Here is a 16,661-nt window from a genome sequence, read left to right on the forward strand (position 1 = left end):
GTCACTATCTTTGCTCCCACAGTTTGAATTCAGAATATTTTGAGTACCATATCTCTGTCTTATAACATTCCTGCTATTAGTAATATGAAATCTGCACACAGCATTGACTGCCTGATTAATAGTGCACATTTCTACATCCATGGGTTGGTGTTGTTTGTTGATGTATATGAAAGGTGCCAAGTGCATCTTTAAAAGCAACTAAATAACCAGCACGAAGACAGGCCCACAAGGAGAGGGCACGAACAAGTAAAAGATATGAACTCTGCAGGTTATTAATATGTACCTTTCCCCTGGCACACGCACATCCACAGGCTGGCACACATTTCTGCAGTAAGAGCATCTTGCACAAACCTTTCCTGACATTTTGTCCCTTTGCCCTGGAGCAGCCCCGAGGAGGCTGCCCCAGATCAAGGCCATCACATCACTCGGTCCCTGAAGCTACCACTACAACAGTCACTGAATGTTGTAGGGCCCAAAAACAGCCTTTACATCAACAGATTATGAGTCTTGCTCCAAAATGAGATTTGACATGAGGTGCACCTGCTGCTCCAAATTGACTGATGGGACAAAAGCTGAAACAAATGGCTCTCTGCAAGACCTCACATTGCTTATGGTCTGTCTGCAATTCGAAAAATTTGATTTTATTTATCAAAATCAACAGCGATCTTTAGAGAATCGAATCACCTTTGGCAAGCTGACGAGCACAGACGAGGCCTCTCTCTGACTTGAACCTAATTGAGGATGCACAGAGGGTGTGCGGGGGGTTTTGTTGCAAAAGCCACCATCTGTTGTCAGCGCGTGGTGTTGCTCACCATGACCAATTGTGTCATTAGATTATTGAATAATTAGAGGACGGATCATGTCTACTCAGAAAACATGCCTTTCAACTGTATTTGAGTGTTTGGCTAATTTCTCGAACACAAGGAGTTACATGATATCTGCAGGAATACATTTGGAGGGGGGGCATTTAAAAAAATATGTAACTGAGCAAAGTTTAAGAAAAACTGCAGCTTTGATTAACTCAAATGACAATAAAACATTTAAGAGTGGGTGTTAGCGAAAAAACATTTATTTTTTTACACTATTTCATTTTGTAGTAAAACTCTTCATATGACAATCCAAATCCCAGTTTCCCTGTGCAGACACCGTATCTCCCTGTGAGTCGAGCGTCCCCACTGAGCTGAAGGAGGACTTTAAATGAATCCTACGTAGCTCAGGGCATTTAAGAATCTTTTATTAATGAAGATTGCACTTTGTCTTAGGTGAAATCGTCTCCAGAATGTCAAGGGACTGCCTTTGAAGCCACCCACTGCTACAACACCAAACTAAGTGAGTTTTCTCCCACTTTAAATCATAGATTCACTGTTAAACTTTAAAAAAACAGGGCTTTAAGAACTTTCCTTGTGGCCAGGTGGGACAGCAGAATGAAAATAAGGATATGTATGAAATCCCAGCCGCTTATAGAGAAAATGAGATTAGAGTGAAGAGGCAGCTCTCGGATTTAAGTCTGAGTCGGCCACAAATCTCAGGTGGAAGAGAATTGTCCCAATATGAGATATCCATCATTTGGAAAGATTGACACCTACAGTACTCCTACAAAATGTTTGTTGGCATGAAAGTAAAACATATTATGGTCTGCTTTAAAAGTTACAAGTCATCTTGAGACAACTACTTCCCACGTAGCTCTGTTTTTGAAAACTCAAGCCTATAAAATCTTTTTTTTTTTTTTCAGTTTAACATTATCTGTACATGTCCTGAAAACATCTGGAGACCTCCAGGAGTCATCGACTGTCACAAAGCTACGTCACGCTGGAAATGAAGTTAGGCAGTCAAGACAGCCAACTGCTCTATAAGCGGCTGTATCTCACCTTAACAGTAGTCATGTAATTTACTTGAGATGGAAACAGACAAGACAAAACTATCAATTAACTCACAGAAGAAAGTCTAAAAAAACACTATTTTGCTGCTGTATGTCAGATCCTATCAGAACATTTTCAGCAGCTAACCTTTGCCCCTGCTTATGCCACTCACGTCTTAGCATATATTCCTGTCGCAGAGGAAACTGCTGGTTTATCTAAACGTTAATGTGGAGAGAAGTGAATTTGTTACGTTGTGACCAAAGTGTACGACAAAACGGAGCATGGTTACTTATGACTGTAACAGCTTTACAGTCACATTTGTCACTATAATGAGTTCAAATGTGAATCTGTTTAAGTGAAAAGCTAGAGCTCTGACAGATGGACTGCAGTAATTATAAATAATACCAATGTGGCTGAATGACTACTTAAAGAAAACATGTTTGGGCAATTCAATTAGGTACATAAGTATAGGTATATAAGAAGAAAAGAAAACTTTGAGTCAGAGTTACTACAGTTTAGTATTTTCTATTTCGGTTGAACTTCCATTGTTTAACAATGTTTGGTTTTAGTTTTTAGCTAGAACATTTATTTTAAAAAGAAAAAAGTGAAAATATACCAGTACTTTTGGAGTACAGACAAAAGAGTCTAGTCAAAAACTAGTTCTCTGTTCTAGTTAACTACATTACTTTCACCGCTAGTTTTAGTTTTTAGTTTAGTTTAAGGTAAATATAACTTCTTTGGCAATAATTAACATAAAAAATAATAAAACAAAATAATCACTGTTTTATTTTTTTAAATATAATTTTTAAAAGTGCATGCTAGTTGACATTTCATGGTAGCTGTAATTACCGGAAGTGAAGGTCAATTAAAAATGGTGGTGAAGTCGTAGATGTGGAGACACTGGCTGTATCCCAATTCAGGGTCTGCAGCCTTAAAGTACGCAACCTCAACGGTCCTCAAGCGTCACGTACTCAAAGACCGCTAAGGCCGGAAGTGCGAGGCTTGTGAAATGGGACGGTCTAGCCTCCGTCGCGCTGCCCAGGTTGCCTAGCAACCATGATACTAACAGCTGGAAACGTTTCATACAGCTTTGTTTGACAGACATGAAGGAGAAAATTTGTTCATTTGTTTGTTTGTTTCTACATGAGCTTTGATCATTCTCTAATTAATCAGGGAAATGAAGGACGCATTTGAGGGCCGCATTTCGAGCAGCCTTCAAATTGGGACAGCCTTCGTCGCGTCGCTGTGACGTAATCGGCCTTAAAATGCGGCCTTTAAGGCTGCAGATCCTGAATTGGGGATACAGCCACTGTGGCAAGTTGAAGCAAATCACACAGGTGAATAAACGTTTTAAGGGTTTAAATAAAACGTTATTAAAGTAATCTGCACACAGCAAAGGCAGCTTTAGCTGAGTTAGCCAAACGGAGCTGTAGCTTTACTGTTGTTACAAGTCAGATTTAATTTGAACTCGGAGGCTTCACAGGATTTGACGGTGGATTTACACTTTACAGCGAGAACCAACCGACATGCCACCTCTGCGTGCTGGGCTGCTGTGCACAGGTATGCTGCCAAAACTAATTCCCCGTTTTCAAAGAGTGAGATTGTGGGTCATATACAGTCTGTGTGCTCTGTGTACTAGGTGTATAGGCAATTCCTACCTTCATGAGGCTGAATGTTAGCTGTTTTTGGGAGTACTTGTGAAGAGGTGTTGATTCATGTTAGTACTGCAGGCTGTAACATAGCTGGAGGTGCTGTGCTGTGTTGTGTCTAATTGATACAGACGAGGTGGATGAAATTCAACCAACGCAGCATGTTTTATCTCAATACAGTGCTAATATTATCCAAAACTCCCAGTTACTGCCATTATGTTTTCTACACTTGTTACTAATTGCACTGCTAATCCTGCCATTATTAGCTTTTAAACATGTCACTTGTGTGATTGACTGCTTCCCCTGAAACTGTACGTTACCAACGTAATCCTCAGATCTTTTACCAAAGAAAATTTATCTGTGGACGCAGGTAAGAGGTGGGCTGAACATTTACAGGCCCACTAATCAGCCATTTCAGCTTTTCTGGCTCCATTGTGTTTCCATTGCACTCACGGGGTGATGTAATAATATTGTGTCGCCTTTGACCTCCATTTACAGCCAGACAAAACAACAATGGTGGGAACCAACACGGGTTCTGCATAACTAGGTCTGTGTGGTGAATTTTAGACTGTTGGTGGGGCTACGTGAGAGAGCAGCAGTCTGCTGTTGCTTCTGATAGATTGATGCCCCCTCCTCAAAATTCAGCTGTTTCTGAATGTAACCGCAGCCCTGACAGGGAGTTGTTTGTTTGTTTGTTTGTTTTATGATGCTCTGAGCTGCTTACGCTGATCTTAGAGCAGCAGTTCCTAATGTTGCCTGCTCTAAAACAAATACCATAATGTTAAAATATTCCTGCAGAAACACAATAATATAGGCCTACTTAAAGTGCGCAAGGTTAAAGTCTATTTGTGAGCATTTCGTCATAATTACTGATGCATGAAAATCTTCATTAATATAAATGAATGTTCATTAATTCCATTAATATTGAGGCTGGTAAAGGTGGTGATTATAGCTATGACTTTTATATTAACTGTGAAAATAAAGTCTCACTTTGTTATGTCCAACAAGACTGGTCAGGCTAGGTAGCACTGGCCGGTCGACCACACGAGCAGCGCCCTGAATCAAAACAATGGAAAATGCACAACATGAGGAGACGAGGAGAAGAAAGAACTCCCCCCAAAAACTGTAAAACAGTCTTCAATCATAGCTTTGTGCACACAATTCAACATTTATTTAATGTTTAACTTGTACAAAACAGAACAGTTAGGTTAGATTTTAATGATAAATATTTAGATTTAAATCAAATTTTAAAAGCTCCGGTGTAGTCAATCAAAACAAACACACAAAAAAGGCGACACCACATTGAGAACTGAGCTGATTTAAATCTAAAAGTTGGCAGCCGTGTCCCAAGTTAGTGCGAGTGTTGCTCACTACGCTGGTTTGCAACCTTTCCACGATAGATGCTTTGATTCTTCACTCATTCTCATTTTCTTCATTTGACAGTTTGTGGTTTATGTTGTAATCACCTATGTTGCACCTGCAAATCAGGAAATAATGCAGACAGTGCAGTGACCTTTTCACTTACCTTTGATTTGGTTTTGGCAAAAGCAGACGGCGTGACCCTGTTTGTGCTCTGCTTCAGTGAAAAATTTCAGCCACCTGTTTCTCGCTGGTCATAAAAGCTCAGAGTAGCTGATCTGTTTTTTTTGTTCCCCGGTAAAAGGTCCTACCCTTTACTGTGTGTGCCGTTGTTTAAGCTTTGCAAAGTCAAATTGCATTCATTGTAAGTGACTCCTGAAGGCAAACGTAAAACAAAAACAATGTCTGACAGTAATTCGAGCTTTCATTCATGTATTAAAATCCCGTGTTGTGACATTCTGGTCATATGCTGAGCTATTTTTTTCTAAACCAGTTTATTTAACATGGTGAATTAAAGTGTCAGGTCTAATGTCTGTTATCTTGTCATCCCTGCTGCCCTGAGATGCATTCGACAGGCTCTCTGACTCCTAGTCACATGGGTTTTATGGCATTTCAAGTCTCTCGTTGAAATGATTTATGTGGTCGGCACAGATGTTGCTCACATCCTGATTTTTCATTCAATTACTGAATCTATCTTGCTGTTTTAATTATGGCTATGAAAAGTCCCATATTCCTCCTCTTCAGCTGCACTCCACAGCCCATATTAGGGCCCTGAGATAATCTGGGCATGCGTGTGGCTGTCAGGTACTTGTTACTTGTTTCCTTTCTTCTTTGTTTGTTGTTGAGTTGGCAGTTTGTCGTTGGAGAAAGTTTCTTGTGCTGGTAGATGTAGATTAACTCGGCTCGAGCTTTTAATGATCCACACTGCGACATGTCAGGTCCTGTCATGTGTTTTTGTTAGGTACGAGCTTCCTTAAAGCTGTAAAAATGTTGCAATTTAGGTGTGGCTCTTATTTACCTACATAAGGAAAATAGTCCACTTAAGATAAAAAGCCTTTTCCAAAATGTCAATTTTTTTATTTTTAATCACAATCACATTTCTGTTGACTTAACATCCGTCAAGTCAACAGATATGTGATTGAGGGAAGTGTTAGGGTCTTTCAGAAACTAGATGCCTTAAAGTTCTGCTGTTATAAGCTTTTATATTTAGAAAAAAGAAGGCCGGGTTGTAACACCAAAACATTTGTCAACCTCCACTAGGGCTGCCACGATTACGTCGACTATCAAAATCGTCGACGACTGATTTAATAGTCGACGCATCGTTTGAAGCTTTGTAAGATCCCAAAAGACGCAGGAATAAGTAGTAGGATTTAAGAGTGTAATAACGGACTGAAACAGAAGATGGCAGCACTGCATGTACAAGGATGCCAGCTGCCGTTAAACCCCGAAGAAGAAGCTGTGTCCCAGAATTCATGGCGCAGCGCAGCTCAGTTTACAACAATGGCGGCAGCTAGTTAGTTTTAATGTTACTCTTATTATTCTTTCTGGGTCACAAAATAAACGTTTAACATATTTTCAGGCGAGAATGTAACTGTGTAAACTTGAAATATCTGCTCAGTTTATCAAGACACCACATATTTTCAAAAGCGGAGACGTTTTCGGAGACGTCTGTTACCCACTAGCTCGATAGCTAGCCGGGGGCTAGGCTAATCGTTTTCAAACCCACCGCTGTCTTTCGCTACTCAGCTTAAACATGATATATAAGTCACTTAGATAACTTAAAAATGTTATTGTTTGGCTTTTTTTAGTATTTTATTTATTCCTGAATGAATCGGTTTGGCTCAGATTAAAGTTATAGTTTTTACACAGCTGAATAAACGTCAAGCAGACAGCTGATTATCAGAAGTGTGAGATGCTCGAGAATTTACTCCGGTGTCCTGTTATATTTTAGATAGCAAGGAGTTTATTAAACTTCACCGAAACAATCTGCAAATTTCATTAAAATTTAATAAACTATCATCTTGTCTTTATTTTTAGTTAGCACATACCTTAAACACTTAAAGCTGTAAGCTAATGATAGTTATATAAGAGCAGATGCTGCTGGTGCAAAAAGCTGTACGTTTTACGTTCAATGGATGATGATCTGATTAGTCGACTATCAAAATAATCGTTTGTGGCAGCCCTAACCTCCACCCTCAGCAGAGCACTGGGCAGTGGTTAATGTTGTCCAAATAAATGTTAAATGATTTAGCCTAGCCGATTTTTAATTAGTAGAAATAATTAATCAGATAGTGACTGAAGAGATCATAAGTCCTAAACTTTGCCTTGTTTGTTTGTTTGTTTGTTTTTTCTGTCTACCTTCTTTAAAGTTTTTGGAGCTGTTTTTATGTGTGTAAATTGCTACAGTGACTCCCTGGTACACTGATGGAAACATTGTATCTCTAACCCTGTCCTTAACAGTTGCCAGCAACCTTGTGGTTTTACGAGGTTAAATGTAGCAATATTATTCTTCAAAAATAGTATACAGGTAAAAAAAAAAAACTAATTTCTTAGCAAACATAAATTTTTCGTGACGTCAGATTCATTTCATTTATGATTAGTCAAAGTTTGGAGTAGTTTGTAGTGTTTACATTTTTTTTTCTTTTTTTTGTCCTACAAATACTTGCCGTCATTTTAATCTCTAAACTTTGCAAAGTGGCAGTTTTTGGTTTGTTTTTTTTCTGTCATTTTGCTTCAATTAAGGTTGCCACTTCTTTCAAACAGGGGCCAACTTGTTTGGAGGCACAGCTCATTCACGTCTTTCCAAAGTTTGTAACACTGCATCCTGTTCATCATTCTCACTCCTTTGAAATGATATTCAAAACATCCACAGAGCATTACTCTTGACAGTCAAATGGCAGCTTGCATGGCATAACAACATGACACATCTGAGGTTGATAAGGGAGATAACAAGATGCACACATCCTCAGTTCTCGGAAGTGCTCGCCAGCAGTCGTAGTGGCGCTGCGCACATCTGAAGCTCTCTACCCGGTCCTCGGAGTATCAGCTTGGCGACACTCTACCTGCTTTCCTTTCTCTCTGAGGTTTTGTTTTTCCTCCTTAAGTGGCTGAGCTGCTCTCCACATCTCCAGCAGACCTCATACATTTTTATTGCCATCTGGAGAATACAACAGGTCTTAACAATTGGGCTCTTGCTGAAAAAACTGCTTACTGTGGAGACCAACTCAAAGTCAACTTGACTAATTTGGCTGCCCATGACCTAGTGCGTGTGTGTTTGCATGGTTTCTATCTGGCCTAAGCATGGGGGAACATGAAAGTATGCTATAATTGTATTGTTTTCTTGGCTACCTGCTAGATTGTTAACGTAGCTATTGTTCAATTTCTATCAGCGGGTTTTACACATACAGTAAAGGCTCCGAAGTGTTAGTAAAACTGTAAAGAAGTAGAAAAATATTATGCCTGTGCACCGCTAGCTGATGTTAAACCATTTATATTAAGCTGGAGTTGACTAAAACGGTGTGCTTGGCTCACCGGATACATCAAGTGAAGAATTACGGGGATTCAAACCAACGTCGAGGCTGCAAACCCCAACTTGCCTGTAGTTAAGCCAACTTTTCAACCAATCCTCATTGAAAATGTTAGATAGATATAATTTTATTTCGAACACGCGAATATAATTGAAATAACAACAGAAAAAAACAAAACTTAAAAATCATCAAGTTTTCATGTATATATCTTTGTCTACAGAATGCGTGTGCTCGAAAAGGTGTAGGATGAAGTTTACACTTTTCTTGTTCCTACCCCCTTATTTCAAATTTCATTGCTTACAAATCCATATCCAGTATTCAACATTATTTGATCATATATGGTTAACTATGTACAAGTCGAACACATTGAACATACACAAATAAAAACCATTTTCAGCACGTAAACCAGAACAACAACAAACTACATTTTTACATAAACGAATCACCCTGTCTATAACACCTGCTTAATCTCTGAGCTTGTTTTATATCTATGTGACAAACACCTTAATAAACACTCAATGAGACAACTCAGTCACTGAGAGGAAGATTTCCTATATTCATGCAATTTATTTTTTTTGAACAATCGTGTGAATTTTTGTATTGATTTCATCTGTACAGGTGTTCCACACACTAACTCCTCTGACTGTAATGCTCTGATATTTTACATTTGTCCTTACTACTGGCTTGCTGAACATAAGGATTCATCTCAGGTCATGAGTATTTGGTCTTATTTGGAACAAGTTCTGAATGTTGTGGGGCAAAGATTTATTTGCTGCTTTGTATTGTTTGCAGTTCTGAGGTCAACCAAATCTTTAAATTTGAGAATATTTAATTTTTTTTAATTTGTAAATGTGCAGAAGGCTAATCTACCAGTCTTATTTATTAGGAGGAAAAAACAAACAAAATAAACAAAAATCATAAACACTACATCTGTATGTAGGTGCCAGTTGGAACTGTTAATCACATTCAGTACTGACTGCCATACGGTTGGCTTTTTGAAGGACTGCATACGAGTGGGTCTCTGTATCCTCTGCATTAAATGTCTATAATATTTCTGTGTGTGTTGCCAGAGAACTACACAAATAGACATCAATGGTGTCGTGAACAAAGTTCACTGTGATCGGGTTCACACTTCTGTTGAATGAAACTATACAGGAGGACCAGACTGAAAGTGCCTACCGTATATGTATGCATCAAGACTTTGTGCGTTTCAGCAAATAATCTTCTCGCGTTGTGCCTCCCACCTCCCCCTCCTTCCCTTCCGTTTCCCAGGAGCACCGTAGTTTGATGGGCCGTCCCAGACGCCAGTTGACATTTCGTCCCCAGTCCGACCGGATGCCACATAAAAAATTCACTCAGGCGAGAAGCCAGGAGGAATACCCAGCTACCCCCCTTCCCCCAGCGTGTGCATCTCAGTGGGGAGTGCAAGGTGAGCAGAACTTGAGCTTGTCATGGCTGCACGCCTCTGACAAACATAAGTAGATGCTAATGGCAAAATCGTGACAGAGCAGAGTCCCACCACCATATGGCTAATTGCCACAACAATATCCTCTGTGTTATTAATCACGTTTTCATAGTGTGCCATGATAATTGGAATAATTAGGAGGGGAACAGGCACTGGGACGCCTCTGCAACATCCCTTGCTCGGAAAAAAGGAGAAACCTTGCAAAAAATGTGACACTTTCCTTTCTCTGTCCTCCACGTTTGATCCTCCCTTGTGCCTGCAAGTATTCTCACTCACCTTCTTCCCCTTTCTTTTGCCTACAGTTTCCTCCCCTGTTCAATCCCTGAGCCTCCTTTAGCTTGCTAATCACTCTCTTGCTCCCCATTTCCCCATCTTGTTTACAGTTTTGCAGTGAAAAATGGAGTTGATAATTAACGAATACAGTGACTTATCGTGCCTATCGTGGGGACTTTGGCTATGAGTAGTTCTGGGGTGTGTTGGGGGCATTTCAGGTAGCTGAATGAGGCCACGTGCACTACTGAGTCTGAACAATGACTATTGCAAGGAGATAACTCTTTGTGGGTCAGGCCATTGCTTTCTCACTTATTTTTATTTATTTATTTATTTATTTACAGTAGTGCAGGTTGCCATATTTTAATTTGGTCTGCTATAATGTGTGCGTGTAGGGGGGAAGAGGTCAGTGAGTCATAGCTGCATGGTTGTGCTGCAACTGATAAATGTTTAATACATTATTCAGAATCATACTGGTTGTGCAGGGTTTTCAGACCTTCACAATTCAATAGGTACTCCTCGAGCACTTTATAGCATCCTGTGGGCTATGATTTACTATTCAGCAAGCTGCTCTGCAGTTCGGCCCATAAATCTCCCCCTTTATCCGGAAGCAACCTTAATGCCTCGGTGATAGCCTGTGCATTTTGAGAACCTAACTCTATCGATTCTGACAGCGAGTCAATCAATAGGACATCTGTAGCATTACAGGGAATTCCGGTTGCTTGTTTTTCCTCTGCCGAAACAGTCCAAGAGAAGAATCCAACTTTTCTGTGCAGCTAGTAATAAAGATGCCGTTCCTTGAGCTGCGTGACCTCCATCAGAAAAATAATGGGTGGATTGAAGGAGATACAAAGATGGAGGTCATCAGCGGGACGGGGAGAAGTAATCATAGAAAAGCGATCAGAGTAAATAGGGTAGAAATATGGAGTCAGGACATAGATTATAGTAATGATCTATAAACAGAAGCAGCTCCTGTTGTGGCTGTTGTTTCCTGTTTATTGGAGAAGCACTGCTGAGGTACTTGAGACGGCGTTGCTGTAACAGTTTTCGCTGTAGGTTTCTTCGATGCCTCCTGTTGGTTCCAAACGTCTTGCCCTGACATGAAACGAATCAATCGGTTTATTAATGGCATTAGGCACCGAGTCACTACAGCAAACTGTACCTACGCCTATTTCTAAAGCGAAATATGAATTACATTTCATCTGTAAATTACTTTCCCCATGTGTTAATACGTTCAGGATTTGGTTTTGTTTTGATGCCTCACATATAGAGCTGGGCGATAGAACGATATGTATTGCGAAATAACTTTTTCTCGATAGAAAAATTAAATTATTGCGATAGGCCTCACCACTCTTGTCCTCTTAAAAAAAAAAAACAAAAAAAAAAAACAGCCAATCCAAATTAAGTAGTGCAGAGCCGAACCAATCACAGCTGCAGCATCACGTCACGTGACTTGTTACGTACAGCACAAGTGCCAAGCCGCACATGTGTATTTGTTTGGGATGCACCCCAACCGGTCGCAGCAGATGGCCTCCCTGAGCCTGGTTCTGTTGGAGGTTTCTTCCTGTTAAAAGGGAGTTTTTCCTTCCCACTGTCGCCAAAGTGCTTGCTCATAGGGGGTCATATGATTGTTGGGCTTTTCTCTGTATCTATGAAGCGCCTTGAGGCGACATTTGTTGTGATTTGGCGCTATATAAATAAAATTGAATTGAATTGAATTTGAAGCAGCCAGCCGTCGTACCGCCCGGGTAATGGAGGAAATGAGTGTGCCGACTAGAGAAAAATCAACCGAGAGCGTGACCGAAGGTTACCGAAGAGAAAACCGATGATGGTTGCAATGCCGGAGAGATTGTCGAACGGAAGAGCCACAGAAGTTCTGTAGTGTGAAGGTATTTCGGCTATTTCAAGTCTGACAAAGAACAGAGTAGCGCGCACTGTAAATTGTGCCGAAAGCAAGTCTGGAAATACAATAAAGCGGTGCATGCTCAGTCTCTGACTGAAAGCGCTCATTCGTCATTCAGCTTTTGTCAAACTAAAGTAACTGTTAAAACTGTTTGAAAAGCTCAGCTATACAACAAGGAGAGATTGAGAATTTCCTTTTAGTTCTCAGTTTATTTGATATTGACAAAAGTTAGTCAATTTTGTCTGTTCTTCTGTAAAACAAACTAAGATTTATTTTTAGAATTAATAATTTCTAAGTGGAATTGACAATTTAGTCTGTTTTGTTTGTTCTATTTTGAAACTTAAACACTTTAGCGGCTGCCTTTTGTGTAGTTTGCAATATTTGCCTTTATTTATCTGAAAAAGTCTCATGTTCCTTAAGTACATCTACCCTGTTGAACTTATTATGGGAAATAAATATTTAAATCAAAACAAGCTGCTGATTATTTCACATTTTACTTGTGAGCAACGGCACATTTAAATCTTACAAATATAGTTATTTAGCTTATATCGTGATATATATCGTTATCGAAATGAAAAAAACTTATCGTGATATGAAAAAATCTTATATCGCCCAGCTCTACTCACATATTTTCACTCCAATAACAAAGGGTGTGCTTATGCATTTATGAGGATTAAAGCTTTGAAATATAAGATGTCTTTTATGTATCGCAATCATTTCATATAGGTAGTTTTGGGTAGGTTTTGTTTTTGCCTGTAGATCCTTCTGATATTTTTTTGTGGAGCACCTTGAGCAAGGCCTTGAAATATTTGGGGGGGAAGTGGAGTGAGGTTTAGAGAATCACTTATTGTATTTTATAATTTCACTGTTTTCTCTAATCACTCTGAGGGTCTCCATAATGACTAGACTCTCTATTTAAGCAATTAGCCTCTCGCGGGCACCCTGTTAACACCATTCACACCTCCCTCAGTATCACTTATCAACACTTCAGATGACACAGCCGAAGACCAAGCTATTTTTTCCTCGCCACACTTCCCACTCATTCACTTCTCTTTTTCACAGCTCTCTCTATTTCTTGCTCCATCATCCTCTCACTCTGTCATCCAAAGACATGTAGTCTACACTCTTACAAAGGCACAGATCCCCACACCTCACCGGTTTTGTGCAAATACAGATAATAATTGTGGTTAAGTTAAACCTCAGTGGGTCAAGTTTAAAAAGCACAGATTTTAAAAAGTGCTGCTGTCCCAAGGTCGGCATGCTTTTATGCCAACGTGTGTCCTCGGCTGGAGAATTGTACCCTAAAATAAATGAAAGTAAAAAATTTGTTTTTTCTTACTAGTAATTATCAAATTTTAATGAGGCTGTACTACTGGACTTATACTCATGAGATACACAGTTAGAAACATTAAAACCACTGACAGGCCGAGTTAATAACATTCATCATATAATTACAGTGGCAGCTGACAAAAGGTGGGATATATTAAGCAGCGAGTGAACACAGTTCTCGAGGTTGATGGATGGGAAGCAGAAAAAATCAGCAACCTCCAGGATCTGAAATGACTCTGACAAGTCCAATTGTGATGGTTAGATGAGTAGATTGAGTGGGTCATCTCCAAAATGGCAGGTGTTATGGAGAGTTCTTGGTATGCTGTAGGTCTGGTATCTACCAAAAGTGGCCCAGGGAAGAATAAATGTTGAACTAGTGACAGGGCTGTGGGTACCTAAGTCGATGCATGTGGAGAGTGAAAGCTGGCTCATGGAGTCCCATAGAAAAGCCACTGTAGCAGTTGGTTGTACCTTTTGTCTGGATGAGGTCGCTCAGTGTTTAAATGGTCCTATTTTCGTCCAACTGACTTTAATTCATACGTTGCAGACACTGTAACAGCATATAAATCAAGGTCAAGGTAACTTTATTTATACCCATAGGCAAGTAAATTTGCTTTACAGAAAAAATGACAGCATTTGGCATCCCGTTAAAAACACACATACCTAGTAAAGATATAAACCTCACTGTGGCACATATATATATATATATATATATATATATATATATATATATATATATATATATATATATATATATATATATATATGTATGTATGTATGTATGTATATATATATATATATATATATATATATATATATATATATGTATGTATATATATATATATATATATATATATATATATATATATATATATATATATATGTATGTATATATATATATATATATATATATATATGTATGTATATATATATATATAGTAATTTTAATATTTTGAATCAAAAACAGTTATTTAATTCAGTGACAGCAACGGGGACAAAGCTATTTTTATAACGCTTTGTCCTGCATCTCGGAAATGGAAACCTCCGTCCTGAGGGAAGAAGCTGAAATTCACCCCTTAGAGGATGGGAACCATTTTTAAGGATTGATAAAGCCATCCTCTGTACCTGCTTAGAGCACAGGGAGGCTAAACAAGACTGTGGCTCACCTATCAGACGACTGGACCATCTCACTATGTGATTTAGAGAGTTTTTCTCTGTGACAGAGGTCTGACCAAACCATGCAACCAAACAAAAGGATAAAACAAAGTTAAAATTTCACAAATCCAAGCCAACATGACGAGCTGATTGATGAGCTACACAACTTTGTCTTGGTTGGGAGACCGGGCCTCAGCATCACCTGATGTGTTAACACCAGAGGACTATTGTTGAGTCAGCAGAGAGTTGGTGACTTCTACCCACCATGCTCTTTAGCACTCAGTCACCCCATCCTCTAAATTCATGTGGTCTGCCACCTCGATGCTGAGTCGCTGTGGTTCCTATGCTTCCACTTTGCAATAATACCACTTATAGTTGATCATGGAATATCTTAGGCTACGTTCACACTGCAGGCGAAAGCGCATCAAATCCGATTTTTTTTTTTGACCCTATTCGTCCCATATCCGATCATGGTGTGACAGTGTGAACGGCACAAATCCAATATTTTCAAATCCGATCTGGGTCACTTTCATATGTGGTACTGAATCCGATACATATCTGATGTTTCAGAAAGCGACTGCTGTTTGAACGGTCATGTCGCATTAAATCCGTCTTTTACGTCACCGACACAAGACAGACGCCAATTATCAGCGTCCGAGAAGACATCGTGAATGCTTCCTGGCCATCCCGTGTAGATGTCAGTGAAACTGTTGGGAAGACAACGTGAACATTTTATTTGTACTGTATAATCTGCAGATTCTGCAGAACATCTGCAACTATCCTTTGAAGCACCGCTCCTCTAAAACAGCAATAAGGATCATTATTAGGTTATTTACATTATTATGTAAATAACAAAATAACTTAAAGCAAAAATTGGGAAACGTGAAGTCCGAAGTCTTTATATTAAGGGCCGTCAGTCAGACAATACTGTTTGCTCTGGGTCTAAACAGAGCGCGTTGTGTGTGACGTCTTCTTTTGCGCATGCGGGCCGCTTTGAGCGTTCACACTAGAGCGCGTTTGCTGTCGCATTTTATTTGTAGTGTGAACAAGCAGACAAAAAAAATCGGATTTGATCAAAAAATTGGAATTGAGCATTAAGACCTGCAGTGTGAACGTAGCCTAAGAGGACTGACATGTCACAAACGGACTTGTTGCAGTGGTGAAATTGTATTACAGTACTGTGCTCAAATTCTGTGAGCTTTCTTTCACATGTTCACCTATTTGTAAAAACAGACTTCATTGCTACATGCTGGATTTTACCTGTGGCAACAGGACTGAAAGCACCTGAATTCTAACTTTAAGAGGTGTGGCCTAATACGTTTACGCACATAGTGAAGTTAGTGGTGTATCAGCAAGAGGAAGCCCTGCATAACAGTGAAGGTCTGTGCGTCTCTAAAACCAACTCTAGCCCTGGCTCCTCCACTGGTGCCTTCCACAAACTTCAGCTGCTGTTGTGTTCATGGTTTCATTCACTGACTGTCTGCCCTTGAGCATAGCTTGTCAAGGGGTTTAAGTCAAAAATCATCCTCACATGTGAACTTTCAATAAGTTAGGGAGAATTAGGTGGAGATATTTCCCCCGTTGTCCTTTTCCACATGTAGCTCACCTTTAATCATGCCTATGATTGGCACATTACCCCAGAACTTGATCATAGAGCAATAAAAGAAGGCAGCCTGAGCTGATGAACCAAGCTTTCTTTGAAAAGTCTTGATGCATTCTCAATCATCCAGGAAAATAAATCTCCAAAAGTTGATTCTGTTCATCTGGACGTAGCGTTTTCTGGGAGAAACTCATTCGTCACTCATCCAAGTGACTTCTTCAGTCGTTTCTCCCAGAAAACGCTACGTCCAGATGAACAGAATCAACTTTTGGAGGTTTCTTTGAAAAGGTGTGTGTGTTTGTGTCGACCAACCGACCGACACACAGGTCAGCACCACGGTACACTAAGGGAAGGGCACAGGCCACGTTACTCTGTGGAAAATGATCTGCAGGGAAACTTTAGTCCCAATATTATTGTGGATGTTATTTTTACTTGTTCTGCAATAGTGTTCAGGTAATAATACTGCTTAACGGCAGTTTCATTGCAAAAGGATAAAACACCAACACCATCAAAAAATATCCAGGGTTAGTTTGTGTCTTGCTGTG

General features: G+C 39.6%; 1 long non-coding RNA gene across 1 annotated transcript in view; it reads left to right on the plus strand.

The window, feature by feature from the left end:
* The first annotated feature begins 2,691 nt into the window (after window positions 1–2,691).
* The window catches only part of LOC146509037 (uncharacterized), a 79,547-nt gene continuing 65,577 nt past the window's right edge, over window positions 2,692–16,661 (plus strand). The window contains exons 1-2 of the long non-coding RNA XR_014876965.1: window positions 2,692–3,419; window positions 9,667–9,823. This is a non-coding gene — a long non-coding RNA (uncharacterized LOC146509037). The remainder of the gene's footprint in view (window positions 3,420–9,666; window positions 9,824–16,661) is intronic.

This window comes from Neolamprologus multifasciatus, chromosome 11 (assembly GCF_963576455.1).
Source record: "Neolamprologus multifasciatus chromosome 11, fNeoMul1.2, whole genome shotgun sequence".
Lineage (NCBI taxonomy): Eukaryota > Metazoa > Chordata > Actinopteri > Cichliformes > Cichlidae > Neolamprologus > Neolamprologus multifasciatus.